Below are 12,204 nucleotides of genomic sequence, written 5' to 3' on the forward strand. Positions count from 1 at the left end.
GTGGATGTAGTGTACCTCGATTTTCAGAAGGCATTTGATAAGGACCCACATAGGAGATTGGTGGGTGTAAAAATCAAAACTCATGGCTTCGGGGGGAAGACATTGACATGCACTGAAAACTGATGGCAGATAGAAAGCAGAGGGTAGCGATGAATGGGTGTTTCTCGGAATGACAGGTTGTGACTAGTGGGGTGCCACAGGTCTCGGTATTGGGACCTCAGCTGTTTACGATTTACGTCAACGATTTTGGTGAAGGCATTGAGAATAACATCAGCCGGTTTGCTGATGATACTAAGCTGCGTGGCAGTGGTGACATGTGATGAGGATGTTAGGGAGACTTCTGGGTGACTTGGATAGGCTGGGGTGAGTGGGCAGATACGTGACAGATGACGTTTAATGTGAATAAGTGTGAGTTTATCCCACTTGGGGAGTAAGAACAGGAAGGCAGGTTATTATCTGAACGGTGTAAAGTTAGGTATGTGTGAAATACAAAGAGATCTAGGAGTCCTTGTTTATCAGTCACTGAAAATGAATGAGCAAGTGCAGCAGGCAGAGAAGATGGCTAAAGGAATGTTGGCATTTATTATAAAAGGAATTGAGTGCAAGAGCAAGGAGATCCTCCTGCATTTGTGCAGGGACCTGGTGAGACTACACCTAGTGTATTGTGTACAGTTTCGGTCTCCAGGATTAAGGAAGGACATCCTGGCTGTAGAGGAAGTGCAGCGTAGATTCACGAGGTTAATTCCTGGATGTCCGGACTGTCTTACGCAGAGAGGTTAGAGAGACTGGGCTTTTAAGGAGATTGTGAAGGGATCTGATTGCAACATATAAGATTATTAAGGGGATTGGACAAGATAGAGGCAGGAATATGTTCCAGATGCTGGGAGAGTCCAGTAACAGAGGGCATGGTTTTGAGAATAAGGGGTAGGTCATTTAGGACAGAGTTAAGGAAAAACTTCTCCCAGAGATTTGTGGGGATATGGAATGCACTGCCTCGGAAGGCCTGGAGGCCAATTCTCTGGATGCTTTCAAGAAGGAGCTAGATAGGTATCTTATGGATAGGGGAATCACGGGATATGGGGACAAGGCAGGAACAGGGTATTGATAGAAGAGGTATGATCAGGGTCCAATGAATCTCAAAATGGCGGTGCAGTCTCGAAGGGGGGGCCGGGGCGAATGGTCCTACTTCTGTAACCTATTGTGAATGGTCTACTTCTGTACCTATTGTCAAATGTCTATTGTCGATTTCGCATTTTCCTCAAAATATAATTTGTTTTATTTTTTATTGAAATACATTTCGGAACAGGCACTTCCGGCCTTTTAGGCCGCGCTGCTCAACAATTCTCCGAATTATTCCGTCTTCTAATGACTGTTGAATTTACAATAACCAATTAACCAACCTATCGGACTGTCAGAGGAAACCAGAGCGCCCGGAGGAAATCCACTCTGTCATGGAGAGAAATTGGAAACTCCTTGCAGGCAGCGGCGGAAATTGAATCCGGGTCGCTGGTACAGTAAAGCCCTGCGCTAACCATCACGTGTCCGTGCTGACCTTCTCTTTGTCAGCAGCCACAAAAGAAATAACCACAAAGGAGTCCATGAAAATCCCCACAAAATGTTAATGCCCACAAGACCGTCATTTATCTCATGCGTGAAAAAGGGCCAAAGCGGCCGAACAATAATACAGCTACGAAAAAAACCCTGACAATCTCTCAATCCACTCTTTTTTACCCCCGCCTCTCTCGCTCACTTTGTCTCTTCTCGCCAATCTCCCATTTTCCTCCCCTCACTCCCCCTCTCTTCCCAACTCGTTCACTGTCTCTCTCGCACATCACTCTCACCCTTCACTCATAACATCGCTTCCTCTTTTTATGCAGTCATTCCCTGTCTCCGTTCTCTTCTCGCTTTCCTTCCCCTCATTCTCTCACATCTTATCCACATCGCTTCCCTCTCACTCTCACCATCTTCTCCTTCTGTTTATCTGAATCGTCTCTCCACAGGTCCGCATAAACTGGAGCCGAACAAGCAGATCGGAATTACACCATACCATAAGATCTATCTACTCTCTCTAGTTACGTTCGTCCTCATCGCGATAGTGGTCGGGCTCTCGATCCATGGTGAGTCGAACGGACTCCGGTTGGAGTCAGACCGTAGGCTGGGAGTGTGGAATGAAGCGTGAGCTATAACCTCACAGTGCCTCGTCCACGCCGCTCAACGTGTCACAACTGTCCCTCATCCACAGCATGACACCGACACGTACCTCACCGTGACACTGTCACACCCTCACCGAGAAACTGACACTTCCTCAACTTGACAGGGACACAGCTCCCACCGTGACACCGTTACGTCCACACTGTGACACCAAAAAATAATAAACTCTGAATCCAGACGGCCAATTCCCCGTGCATCCCCTGTATCATAATCCTCTGGATAAGCCTCCACTGAGAGACCCATCAAGCACCCACGGCTCCACGTTAATCGATCCCATCCCGGATACGTGACAAAATCTCTGGTATCAGAGAGACGCTTGTCGGTCCTGGGAAGTGAAGGAATTTGTCTCTGAGCGATGAGGCTCAATGTAACTGAGATTGAGAGAGGGAGGCGGTGATCGTGATGGAAGGGGAGATCGCGGCTGGTGGGTGGAAGGGATTCCCAGTGGGGCACACGGCTGAATTCACCCGCACACTGAAAGAGAACATAGGGAATAGATCGAACCGTCGGATCTGCCTATGGCGTCTCTTTACGTCCGTCATTATCGTGACTGTTGCCGGGCTCTCGACCCATGGTAATTAAATTGTCTTTGTAAAACACCACAGGGACACTGACAACCCTTTACTGTGACACTGAGACACCACTCACTGCGACTCCTATAAGCTCCTCACCTGACCCGTCCAGCTCCGCACCGTGACAAGGACTCACTCTTCACTGTCACACCCCTTACCGAGACGGTATCGCCCCTAAACATAGCACCCATGCACCTCTCACTGAGGCAATTATCCACACCTCACCCTGACAGAGGTAAACCCCTCACCGCGATAGTGACTTCGGAATTCACATCAAAACATACGTATTACACCCCGTGACGTCGATTCATACCTCAGCGTGACACCGTCGCCATGACATGCCTCTCACCGTGACACAGACACACCCCTCTCTTTGAGACCAGCACACCCACACCATGACACAGATACTCCACCCACCGTGATATCTCCAAGCTCCTCACTCTCAGATTTCTCACGCCGTGACATCGAGAAACACTTCATTGTGACCCGGTACAACTCGGGCCAGGGCACCTAAATACCTGTCACAGTGACACCGACACGTTCCTCACAGCAACTCGGATTGACCGACAGGATACTTATGCAGACTCCCATTGTAACATGAACTAAGTCTTCATCGGGACATTGATATACCCCTCAGAGTGACACAGACACGCCTCTCATTTCCCTCCGGATTACCCAGTTTCCCTCGGGATCAATATGTCTGCCTGTCTGTCTCAAGGTGGCGCCGACGCCTCTCACTGTGCCACAAGTACATCCATCACTGTGACACCCTTCACCGTGACACTGACACAACACTCTCTGTGACCCGTTCGGTAGCGTGACGCTGACTCACGTGTCACCTTAAACTCTAAACATCCATCACCATCTCTCTCAGTGTCATTGATTCGTCATTCCAAGGGAAACTGCCATCGAAACCATCAAGCTGAACTCCGTCACCAGTTGACTGAGATGGAAACGAAGTGCAGATCTGTCAACGAAACCAAGACTCAAATCTGTGAATTGTTGACCAGCAGAAGAGGTGAGGCATCATCCCCCTCTTTCACCCGCTCCTCATCACAGGGCAGGCATGGAGCGAGGCATGTGCATGATATCGGGAGTGTGTGAAGAGATGGAATGGAAAATGATTCGAATGCAGAGCGATCTCCGTCACCAGTTCACTGAGATGAAAACGAAGTACAGATCTGTCAACGAAACCAAGGCTCAAATCTGTGAATTGTTGACCAGCAGAAGAGGTGAGATATCATTCCATTCTTTCACCCGCTCCTCATCACAGGAGAGAGGAAGCGTCACTCTATGCTTGACATCGAGAGTGTGTGATTTGATGGTGTGGAGGATCATTCACTCTGTGTTTGACCCGGTGAGTGTGTTTTATGGGGCTGCGTGGAGGATTTCTGTCCCCTGAAGTGTGTTCTCGCACCGTGGAGAGAGCGTTTCACTCTGAATCCGGGAGTGTTCGACGGGACGGTGCAGCGGGGGCTTCGCTATGTGTCTGAATCCGGGAGTGTATGATGCGATTGTGGAGAGACAGCGACTATGTCTGACTCCGGGACTGTGTGAGACGAGACGTTGGACAGGAGGCTTCACTCTGTCTGAATCACAGAGTGAGGGATGGTACGGAACAGAATGAACATCACTCTGTGTCTTAAACTTGGTGTGCGTGATGGGACAGTGTGGAAGGAGCTTCACTCTGTGTATGACTCCCGGAGTGAGTAATGGGATCGTAGAGATATAGCGTCTGTGTATGACTCCAGGAATGTATGAGTGGACAGTGCAGAGGGACGTTCATTCTATGTATCACCGGATTGTGTGATTGGATGTTGTGGAACGACTCTGAACCCGTCAGTGTGCCATGGCAGAGCGGGGGCGGAACTTCGCTTTGTGTGTAAGCACAGCTGAGCGTGAGGGGACGGTTGAGACAGAGCTTCAATCTGTGTCTCGCCAGCAGGTGTGTGATGTAAGGAGGGTGTAAGGAGGGCGTAAGGAGGGAGATTTACATTGTGATAGGCTCAGGAATGTGTGATGAGACGGTGTGGAGGCAGCTTCCCTCTGTGTCTGACCACTGCAGTGTGTGATTGGACAGTGTGTGGGTTTGGGGATGAGCATCGCCCGTTCTCTGACCCCTGTGTTATTTGATGTCACCGGGTAGAAGGAGCATTATAATGTGTCTGACCACGGGAGTATGCGGCGGAATCGTGGAGAGAGTGTTTCATTTCCTATCTGTCCACTGGGAGTGTGTTTTGGGAAGTATGGAGAGAAGCTCGCTCAGTTTCTGTCCGCAGGACTTCTTGATGGGAGAGAACGCAGGGAGCTTCACACCATGTTTGACCCGAGGAGTGTGTTATAGTGTGGTGGAGAGAAAGCTTCAGTCTGAGACTGACCCCGGTCATGTGTGATGGGACAGTGTGGGTAGAAGAATCACTCTGTGTTTGATACTGGGAGAGTATAATGGGATCGTCAGACAATAGCTTCATTCTTCATCTATCGCTGAGAGTGTGTGACGTGACGTTGTGGATGGAACCCAAATTTCTGCCTGCCCAATCAGGAATGTGCGTGATTGAATGGTCTGCAGGGACCTTCACTCTATAACTGACACGGGAGGCTGTGAAGGAACGGTGCCGAGGTAGTTTCATTGCAATTTGGACCTCGGGATTGTGTGATGGGATGTCGTGAGGTGGGAATCACTCTATATCTGACCCCAGGAGTATATGATGGGATGGTGCGGAGGGAGATTCACTCTGTGTCTGATCTCGGGAGAGTTTGGGGGGACGGTGTGGAGGGAGATTCTCTCTGTGTCTATCCGGAAGAGCGTGTGATTTGACAGTGAGCAGCGTGCAGACTGAATCCATGAGTGTGCGATGGGGCCTTAGCAAGAGAGAGCTTCACTCTGTGCCTGACCCCGGGTGGGTATGATGTAATAGTATAAGGGATTTCCACTCTATGTTTAATCCTGGATTCTGTGACGGGACAGTGCAAAATGAGAGTCCCCTCAGTGTCTGACAACGGGTTCCGTGATTGGAAATTGCGAAGTGAGCTAATTCATATGTCTCACCTGGGGAGTGGGTGACGGTACGGAGTGGGTGACGGTACGGTAGGGAGTGAAATTCTATTCTGTCTGGCCCTCAGGATCTATCTGATAGGATGGTGGAAAGTAGCTTTAACAGACTCCTGCCGTTTCTGATGGGCCGGAATTGAGGGAGCTACAACTCGTCAGGAGTCCCACGAACGTGTAATTTGGTGCCGTGGCGGGATTTTCAATTTGTGTCCGATAGCAGATTGTAATGGAACGATGTGAACGAACTCCAATTTGATTCTGACGACGGGAATGTGTGACAGAAGGGTGTGAGGGCAGTTTGTATTTGACCCCGAAAACGTAAAATAGGGTAGTTTCCAGGGAGTCTCAGCCTGTGTGTGACCCCGGGGTGTGTGACGGGACATTGTGTAGTGTGCTTAACTCTGTGTCTGATACAATGTGTTTGCGATGGGATGCTATGCAGGGAGCATCACTCTGTGTCTTACCCGAGGATTGAGAATTGGGAGAGTGTGGAGGGAACATCACTCTGTCTTTTACCGGAAGTGTCTGATGGAACAGTGCAATACGGAGCTCACACAGTGTAAAGCTCTGGGAGTGTGATGGGACTGTATGAAGGGTGTGTCTAACCTCTGTCGACTGTGACAGGATGATTTGGAAGGAGCTTCACTTTGTGAATGACACAGTGTGCGTGTGCTGGAATGTTATGGAGGCATCATCACTTAGATCTGACCACTGGAGTGTGTGATGGGGCGGTGTTGAGGGAGATTCACTCTGTGTCTGACCCCGGGAGTGTGTGATGGTACCGTGTGGAGGAGATCCTTTCTGTGTCTGAACCCGGGAATATGTGACGGAGGGTGTCGAGAGAGCTTCACTGTGGGTCTGACCTCGGGATTGTGCGATGGGATGGTGTGGTGGGAGATTCTCTCTGTGTCTAACCACGGGAGTGTGTGATGGGACGGTGTCGAGGGAGATTCACTCTGTGTCTGACCCCGGGTGTGTGTGATGAGACAGTATGGAGGCGAGATTCACTTTGTGTCTGACTCCGAGAGTATTTGTTTGACAGAGCGAGGCGCTCTCTCGCTCTCTGTCTGTCTGCCTTTTTATCTGTCTGTCTGTTTGTCTCGCTCTCTCTTCCTCTCTCTCTCTCTCTCTCTCTCTCTCTCTCTCTCTCTCTCTCTCTCTCTCTCTCTCTCTCTCTCTCTCTCTCTCTCTCTCTCTCTCTCTCTCTCTCTCTCTCTCTCTCTCTCTCTCTCTCTCTCTCTCACACACACACACACACACACACACACAGACACACACAGCCGCCACAGCACATCCCCTCCCGCGCCACCACCCCGTTAGGCAGAACCCTCACCCCCATTTCAAAAGCTCCCATTTCCTTTCACTTCCCGGCATACTAACTGTGGATGACTCCCTCCAACAATCCACCCTTTCAATTTCTACCTCTCTCTCTCCCCATTCTGTCACACTTCTTGCACTCCCCTTCTCTCATTCCAATCTCCTTTCTGACCCCTGTCACCCACGCCTCACTTTCCACCAAACCCTCTCCTTCCCCTCAAAAGCACCTGCCTCTGTCTATCCCCAGTCACACGACTCTTCCTCCCGCCTCTCTCATCGATCCAGTCAACCCCGCTTCACACAGTTTCACTCTTCCACAGCACGTCCTCCCGCTGCTCTGGGCTCCTCTCTTTATCAGCCGCTCATCTACTGTTGGTCTGAGTCGGTCTGATCCCCTTGTGAACACTGGCTTCCTATGACATCTTTTACTTCCCCTTTCTGAGGCCAGAGAGGCAAAAGCTGCTCGACAGAATGGACGACAGCGAGACTTACATGATAATGCAGATCGTAAAACCGGGTTCATTGTCTCCGTCGAGAGGTGAGTAGGGCAGAGCCGAATAGACGGTGGAGGCAGAGCAACAAAGGGAGGGCTGAGGAACGGTGTGAGGAGTTTCTCTGTGTGGGTTCGGTGCAGAGAATGCCGTGACATTTTTTGTGCGGTGGGGCTTACATGAATGTGCAGGTCGTAAAACCGGATTCACTGTCTTCATCGAGAGGTGAGTAGGGCAGATTTGGAGAGACTGTGAAGGCAGAGCAACCGCCAGGCCGTACAGAGGGAGAGCTGAGGAACGGGGTGAGGAGCTTCTCTGGGTGGGTTCGGTGCAGAGAATGCCATGAGATTTTTGTGCGGTGGGAGTACCGTGAGAGGGGGTTAAACTGGGGACAATGAGCAGGGGGAGCTGTGTGGTGAGGGGGATGGTGCAAGAGCAGTGAGTGCTGTGGCATGGTCGGTGAGCAGAAACACCCTGGGGGGAGTGCCGAGGAGGGAAGAGATTGGCAAGAAGCAGTGAGGAAAGTGAACATTATAAAATGTGTGCAGCACTCCCCCCTTTCTCACCCCAGTCTCTCATCACTCTCTCTCCTCTCTCCTGACTCACCCTTTCTCTCCCATCTCTTACACGATAATCCTCCCTCATCCCCTTTCTTCCTCTCTGGCTCACTACTTCCTTTCCCTCACCCTCCCTCTCAACCTCTCTCCCCTTTCCCAACCTTTCTCTCTGTCTTTTCCAGGTCTCCCCTTCTACGTCTCCTGCTTTCTCTGTTGCCATTTCCCCTCTATCTACTTCCCTTCACCAACTCTCCCCTTCCCCACACTGTGTCTATCACAATACCCCTCTCTACCACTCTCGCAGTACTGGCGCACTCTTTCCCTCACACCGCTGTAGGTTGTGTAAAGCATTGGTGAGGCCGAATTTGGAGTATTGTTTGCAGTTTTGGTCACCGATTTATAGGAGGGAAGAAGGTTGAAAGAATGCAGGCACGGTTTACAGCGATGTTGCCCGGTCTTGTGAAACTGAGTTACAGACAAAGATTGACTAGGTTAGGACTTTATTCGTAGAGCGTAGAAAAATGAGGGGAGACTTGTCAGAGGTATATAAAGTTAAAGATGGGTATAGATAGAGTGAATGAAAGCAAGCTTTTTCCACTGAGACTCGGGGAGGGAAAAAACAGAGGACATGTTAAGTGTGAAGTGGGAAAAGCTTAAAGGGAACATTGGGGGCGGCACATCTTCACACTGAGAGTGGTGGGAGTGTGGAATGGGTTGGAAGATGAAGTGGTAAATGCGGGCTTACTTTTAACATTTAAGAAAACTTGGACAGGTACAAGGATGAGATGAGGGTGTACGGATATGGTCCAGGAGCAGGTCGGTCGGACTATACAGAAAAATGTATCGGCAGGGCCAAGAAAGGCCAAAAGGCCTGTTTCTGTGCTGTAATATTCCATGACTCTATGGCTCTACGGGGGATACTGGAGAAGGCGAGAGGTGCAGGGGACGGAGCGATAATGGCGACTGTGTGTGTGGAAGGGATGACGGAAAAGTGGGAGAGAGGTGATGCAGTGGATATCCTGACTCACTGTGGCGAGTTTGCTCGTCGGTGAACAAGTGGTTGACGACTAAGGGAGTCGGGGGGGGGGGGGGGGGGGGTGAATCAGGGGCCTATGGATACAGGGAAAGGTGCAGGCACTGCTGGATGGTGACAGAAACTGGCGGTGTGTAGAAGAGCGAGGGTGTTATCGAAATGCGCAAGGGTGATAGTAAGGGATTGATTGACTAGAACCGAGAACAGGGAAAAGAGAGTGATTGGCTTAGACGGGGTGGGGAAGAGTAGGTGAAGTGGGAGTGACTGGCATGGAGAGTTGTGCAGAGGATGGAGGGAGTTACAGAGTCGGGTACGAGTTTAGAGGATGGATGGGATGACGCAAAACGGAGAGGCCTCATTTGGAGTGTGCTTCGCTGTAACTTTCACTTTAAGACTCGAACTGCCAATTTCTACCTGTCACAATCCTTCCTGGAATGTCAGTAATTAAATGGAGTGTTCTGAGCACTCAGTGCTCAACCGTAGGTAGTCAATTTTTAACTCTGTGGTTTGTGATTCACACTTTGGATATCGTGACTGCTGTTTTGTTTATTTTGAGTCTGTCTATTGCAGACTTTTATTTTTATTGATTAAAAAGCATACAAGTCAGAGGAGGTTATCTCAAATACTTATTTCAATAAAAATACAAACAAAAAAAGAATATACACTGTCAAAATCATGTGTAGTATAATACTGAGCTTTTAACATAAAAAAGAACCACAACTCCTCTTAACAATTCATAGCAAATAAAAAAAATACTCAAAATTTCTATTATGAACAAAGAAAGAAAAAATAACCACTAAACGAACATAAAAAAGGGACCGGGCAGTCCATTTTGAGGATATAACTTAAAAAAAAGGAAGAAAAAATCCTTCTGATCAAATCCAAACCTTTGTGGAGAAGAAAAAAAAGATTAACTAAAAAAGTAAAAAAAAAAACATCGTATGAAAATATCGAATAAAAAGTGGCCAGGTTTGCTCAAATTTAAAAGATGTATCAAACGTCCCACTTCCGATTTTCTCCAAGGTTCAACACGTCATAATAGAAGGGAGCCAGAAATAAATAGTAGGTGGATGAGAATCCTTCCAACGAAACGAAATAGCACCCCGAGCCAATTAAGCTGAAAAAGCTATCATGCATTGAACGGAAGCAGGAACGTTTCCTGTTTCCTTTGGAATAATCCCAAAGATTGCAGTAAATGAATTAAGTTGTAGGTCCAAATCTATGACTTTCGATAACGTTCTGAAAAATCTCTCTAAAAATTATTATGATTCATATAAGAAAAATATGCGCCAATTTCTCTTTTGACATATGCGCCCTGTGCTCTACCTTGAACTGAATCAAGTAGTGACGGGCGCAGATAGATGAATTGTTAACTAAATGAAAAATTTTATCCCATTGAACATCTGAACGTGACTCCTGAAGATCCAATACCCAAGGATGTTTAACCCTATCATTTGGCATCATTCGTAAATTCATTTGCCGTTCATACATAATGGCTATCAATCCTTTTTGAAATGATTTAAGCTGAAAGATGGCATCTAACATAATTGATAAATGAGCAAATGGGTAATTCGGTAGCAAATCCCGTAAAAAATTCCTGACTTGTAAATATCTGAAATGTTGTGCATTAGATTTATCATATTTATCCACTAGCTGCGAAAAATACATTAAACTATTCTCTAAATCAAATCTAAAAAAAAGCTTTTACTCCCTTAGTTTTCCATGTTAAAAAGGCCTTATTTAAAATTGATGATGTAAAAAAGAGTTAACGTGGATTTTACTACGTAGAAAGAATAAAGATATTTAAGTCAAAAATTCTGCAAAATTGAAACCAAGTTTTTAATGTGTGTCTAACAATGGTACTAAGATCTTGTCTACCAATCCTAGAAAACAAAAAAAAGAATAGGAACTCCCAGTTAAGAATCCAAAGGAAACCCACTGACAAAGTTCTCCTCCAAATCCAACCATGAAGGACAGTCCTGATTATCTGTACCGGGAATCCAAAAAGTAACATAACGAATATCATTTGCCCAGACATAAGAGCTGAATTTTGGTAACGCCAAGCCTCCAACTGTTTTTAATTTTTGCAAGAAAGGTTTACTCCCTCTGGAATACTTATTATTCCAGATATATGACAGGATCAAAGAATCCATTCTATTAAAGAACGTTTTCGGGACAAAGGATGGAACGGCTTGAAACGTATATAGAAATTTCGGTAAAATTGCCATTTTTATAGCATTTATTCGACAAATTAATTACATTCTCACAGACGACCATTTGAGAAGAGTTTGGTTTATATATTGAATTATAGCAGGAAAATTATACCTAAACGAATATTTAATTTTTAAAGTAATTTTAATACACAGTTGGGTAAAATATTTTTAGCAAAATTAAAATGTATTTGATCATAATAAGCATAATCACATTATTAATAGGAAACAATTATCATTTTATGTAAATTTAATTTGTCCAGAGAAAATACTAAATTCAGTAAATATGGAGATCATAGAGGGAATAGATTTCCTAGGGTCTGAAATGTAAACTAATAAATCACCTGCATATAACAAAACCTTATGTAATTTATCCCCTCTCTTCATACCCTGAACAGAGATAGAATCCCTAAGAGCAATAGCAAGTGATTCTAAAACCAGATTAAATAATAAAAGACTAAGAGGGCAAACCTGATGAGTTCCTCTAAATAATCTAAAATAAGGAGATTTTTGATTTTTAGTTATAAACGCAGCCATCGGGGTTTGATAAATCTGCTTGATCCAGGAAATAAATCCCAGACCAAAAGTAAACCTCTCCAAAACCTGAAACATAAAGGCCATTCCACCCTGTCAAAAGCTTTTTCTGCATCGAGAGAAACAATACATTCAGATTATTTAACTGAGGGAAAATAAATAATATTTAACAATCTTCGAAATTAAAATGTGAATACCTTTTTTTTTAATAAATCCAGTTTAATCAT

This window comes from Hypanus sabinus, unplaced genomic scaffold (assembly GCF_030144855.1).
Source record: "Hypanus sabinus isolate sHypSab1 unplaced genomic scaffold, sHypSab1.hap1 scaffold_1094, whole genome shotgun sequence".
NCBI lineage: Eukaryota > Metazoa > Chordata > Chondrichthyes > Myliobatiformes > Dasyatidae > Hypanus > Hypanus sabinus.